General features: G+C 44.1%; 1 long non-coding RNA gene across 1 annotated transcript in view; it reads left to right on the top strand.

Annotated features, from left to right (window-relative positions):
* Positions 1-1,358, top strand: part of LOC123522546 — a 3,076-nt gene extending 1,718 nt beyond the window's left edge. Inside the window, exon 2 of the long non-coding RNA XR_006680799.1 lies at positions 359-1,358. This is a non-coding gene — a long non-coding RNA (uncharacterized LOC123522546). The remainder of the gene's footprint in view (positions 1-358) is intronic.
* The last annotated feature ends 3,345 nt before the right edge of the window (positions 1,359-4,703 follow it).

Raw genomic sequence — 4,703 nt, 5'->3', positions numbered from 1 at the left:
ACTCACCCCCGTGCAGGGCAGTCCTGCGGTTGTGGTCGCCGTGTGTCCACCGTGGTGGGTTATGCAGCATAGTTATACTGTCCTTCTTCCCTGCCCTGAGCTTGTGTGTCAATGCTCCCCAAGCATTTACTGGGACCCACTTGCTTCAGTGCTGAAACGGCTGTGAGGGGGAAAGAGCAGAAAGGGTAACACACTGACAGGCGACCCGCATTTACAAAGGGAATAAACATGGATGTGGGTCTCCAGTCCCAGCAGAAAGAGAAAACGACTGTTAAGTGTTGTTTTACCCCTAAGCATGTGGCTCTTGTCCTAAGGAACTGTGGATTGATCACTAACAGAACCTTCGATGTCATTTCAGGATGACGACGACGATCCTTTTATGAACATTGGTTCTCTAAGAAGAAACAGAAGATAATGCTTTCAGTGGCACTCAAATGTTTAAGATTCCAGAAAGAACTGATACGTTACAAGCTGAGTTTATAGTGGAAGAATTTTCTTAGTAATTTTTTTTTGGTCCTAAGTGTGTCTGTTAACTGAAGAATTCAAAAGAAGCTTGTTAGACAGAAAAACATGTATAATAATTTACTGTATTTTGTAATAGTATTTCTTGAACACCACGATGTGACCATCACTCGTTTGCATCAAGGACATATGTAATTGCATGGGTTCTCCTTATTTTTAATCTGGTTGTTAGTGTAAACCCAGATGCTCTGTAAAATTTAGAATGTTATTTTTCGGACATACATGTACGAGTGTCCATCTTACTTAGAGAGAGCTTTGCTTCAGACCCAGCCTGGAGTGAGGAAAAAGTAAATCCACCACCATACCGCTCTGCTCTGTGATAATAGACTATGCAAGTGCTTTAATGTGGCCACATTTAACCAAAGTTGAGGAAAACAGCTAATAAACGTCAACCTCTCTTGAGGTTCTGAATTTCCTACAGGCAAAGCAATATATATGAAGTTGTGCCTACCTTCACTGTGTTGCTAAAGACGTTTTGTTTCCTAGTGCTTGTTACCGTCTTGGCCACTGAGAATTTGGATGAGTAGATAGTGCATGTTATACTTTAAAAATCAGATAAAGTTTGTGCTAAAAACAGAAGTCTGTCAGAAGTACACTTAATGATTGAATCGATTGTAGCAGAGATCCTAGAAGAAGTTTCCATGGAGTGTTAGTGATTTTCTCTGTTACTCTGTCTTTTGTGCTTCTTCCTTCCTCTTTACATTTCTAGGAAGAAAAGAGCTTAAAATTTTTAATATGTCTTTGACAATCTTGACATTTTTTGAAATAGGGTGGTTTATTGAACTGTATTAGCCTTATGACTTGAAAATATTGAAATATAACTTCCTTGAAACATTGGTGCCAAGATTTCTCATTAATAGTATGGTATTTTATCTTAACATTGGTTCTTATAAAGCATTTCTGAATGGGCAATGTTAGAAATCTTAGTGTAGTAGCTTATATTTCCGTTTTCTTATTTGTTTAAACAAGAACATAAAAAATTTTCCTCTTTAAACTTAAATTCAGCTGCAAAAGGCCCCTGAGAATTTGACTGGTTTTGTTTAATTTAACATGCTCACTGCCCTTAAGTGAGTCTGGCTCAGCAACCCTCTAGGACAGAGTCAAGCCGCCTCTGTGGGTGTCTGAGACTGTCGATCTCCACAGGAGTAGAAACCCACATCTCTCTCCTGCTTAATCCTGGGCGGTAGCTGTACTTGGAGTCTCCTTAAGGACGGGTTAAGGAGCCCTGGTGCCCCGGTGGTTATGTGCTGGACTTCGGTCCACTAGGTCCACAGCATTAAACCTGCAGGAGAAAGACGGGACTTTCTGCTTCTCTAAAGATTTGCAGTCTTGGAAACTGCCCGCAGAGGCAGACAGTTCTCCTCTGTCCTAGCAGGTCTAAATAAGCAGTTGTGGTCTCAGAGAGTCACAGGGCATTTCTGCCCTCTGCTGTGGGGTCGCTGTGAGTCTGCGTGGGCTCAGCAGTGAGTTTGGGTTGTGTTGGGGCCTGTGGGGGGCTTCAGGTAAGCCTTGAACTGTTCACCATAAAGTTGACAGCTCAAACCCACTGCTGCTCTGAGGGAGAAAGGTGCAGCTGTCTGCTCCTGTCAAGATGTACAGCCTTGGAATCTGTAGGTCGCTGTGAGTTGGAATGTGGTTTGGAAAGGAAGCCTGCACTGACCTGTGGACTCCGCAGTGCTCGTGGATATGGGGATAGTCACACCTGAAGTGCGTCAGATTATAAAAGAAGATGTGGACAGTGGCCATCACTAGCTTACTTAGCAACTTAGATGGCCTAAATCACAACGTGCACTTCAGCATGCTCATGTGTGTGTCCTGTCTCTTCGTGCCTGACTGCGAGTTGGCCTTCAACTCAGGGCCCTGAGTGCTAGTGAGCATAAGCATGCTTTGAGCCAGCGCCTGTGGCATACACTCTCTGAAAGGCATTGTCCTGAGCAGTATTTTCAGGCAGATCTGCCCACATCCTCACTAGAATTTGAATTTAATGTCCACAAGAGTTGAACCAAGAAGAGCTTCATTCAGGGTTGACAGTTGCCGTCCGTGGTGAAATGAAAGTGAGTAGAGGCAGTCCCCGGATGTGGCATCCTGGCCCTGGACGGAACTACAGGCAGGGGGAGCTCATGGCTCTTCCAAACGGCCAGGTCTGGCGGGGTGAGGGAAGAAGATGGTCCTTAAGGACCCCGACAGGTTCTTCCTGGGGGGAACGGACATTTCTCAAGCATATGAAAGAACTACCAAATGTGATGCAGTTAGCTGCTACGGAGCCTCGTTCTGTGGCAGTTCCAGAGGGTGACAAGCTCTTCAAGGAATTCGTTTTGTGAGTAGTAGTGATGCAGCGGTCAAAGGACTGACCGTTACCCTAAAGGTTGGTGCTTCAGACTCTCCAGCCGTCCGGTAACCTGCCATAAAGAGAAACCGCTCTGGAAGCTCCCAGGCAGTTCTGACTTGCCCTGGAGTCACTGGTCATCAAAACCCGCTCGGGAACACGTGCCATCTCTATGCCCACCAGTTATGTATTGGGCAGCTAACCACAAGGTCAGCAGTTTGAAACCATCATCTGCTTTAAGGGAGACAGGTGGGCTTTCTGCTCTGTGTAAAGAGTCTCAGAAACACAGGACAGGTCTACCCTGTCTGATAGGGTCACTACGAGTCAGGATTAGCTTCGTGCTTTTTGTTTTTATTTTACCTGTCTAGTTTCTAATGTCTGTTGCAGTGGCTACGCAGAACTCCGACAAAATTTGGGATTGAAGGGTAAGGTAAGGTATGTTTTAATGCCGGTGAGAAATGCTCAGGGTTGTTTATCAGGACATGTGACAAAGTTCTGTCAAGCCTGCTAATAAATGCCCAAAGGGCAAACCACTTTGCTCTCAGGCTCAAGAGAAGATATTCAGCTTAAACTCTGTGGTTCCGTAAACTCAGCTCCCAGAATTCAGTGCCCAGAGGCACCTCACTCCAGTAAACCTCAGCTCAAAGGCACTCCGCTCTACTTGCATGGGTCAGAAAGTCTAACTTCCCGAATTAAGTGCCCAGACCAGAGACTCTGCAAGCCAGCTTCCTGCACAAAAGCACTAAGCTTTACTTACTCAGTGGGCTGGGAAGTCCTTCACTCAGTTCCATGCTCTTAGCTCTTGGCTGCTGCCCTTGTGATCTAGCTATGCCCTGGATCCACAAGTCCATGCACAGAGATCTCGGGACCAGAGGACACGCTCCACTGCTGGCTCTTGCTGGTAAAGCAATCCCTCTTCCTGCTGCTCAGCGCGCTCATGTTATTTACAGCACCCCGGAGAATCTATTTGTACTTACTCAGGTGGATCCTATCAGTATCTTCCCCAGCTTACCAGCCCCATGCAGGGAAAGATTGGTGGGAGTTAGACCAGCTGGAGGAGCCACATTAAATAATTCACTGCCTGTGCAGAACCCGCCTTCTGATTAATTATATCGTTGAATATACTGCATATCTTTGATATTTTGAACTGATCCAGCATTTATTCATTTACAGTTTTCAGATGTGTCGCGTAGGACTTTCAGATGACTCCAGAGCAGTTCATCTTGGAGGCCGTGAAAGAGCAACGATAAGGGTCTGAGAAAAACCTCTGCGCGGAATTCTGTTGCCACAGAGTAGTTTGGGTTTTTTAATAATTTTATCGGCATATACTTCACATCATAAAATTCAGTCACTCAATCATATTAATATTTGTGTAATCACACAGTCAATTTCAGCACATTTTCTCATACTCGTTGTTAGCTCCCCATCTCCACATCCTCCCCTGCCTTGCCCCTGTCCAGATACTTACTGTCTATAGATCTATCTAGCCTGGATCTAAAATATAGAAAATCATGAAAACCAGCAGCAATGACTAAACAAAACAAAATCCTCAAAAAGAAGAGATATATTAAAAGCTGAAACAACTTTAAGATGGGTCAAAAAAGAGATCAAATGGTAGAATATTACGTTTTAACCTAACTACATCTGCATGAATCCACTTCGCAATGCTCATAAGATAGTAAGATTATTTATATATTCAGTCATTTAAAAGTTCTCTCTGTGTAAGTCAAAATTCATGTATTGCAGTGAAGCCAACCTATCCTTGTATAATTTCCTTTTTTCAAGTGTTTTTAAAATTCTATACCATTGGCTAAATTAATGACACTATTACCTTATTCCCCCAGGGGGATGATTT

This window comes from Echinops telfairi, unplaced genomic scaffold (assembly GCF_000313985.2).
Source record: "Echinops telfairi isolate 266 unplaced genomic scaffold, ASM31398v2 ScPeMD7_7421;HRSCAF=8459, whole genome shotgun sequence".
Lineage (NCBI taxonomy): Eukaryota > Metazoa > Chordata > Mammalia > Afrosoricida > Tenrecidae > Echinops > Echinops telfairi.
The sequence above is the reverse complement of the archived record's forward strand: the minus strand, read 5'-3'. Positions and strand labels throughout refer to the sequence as shown.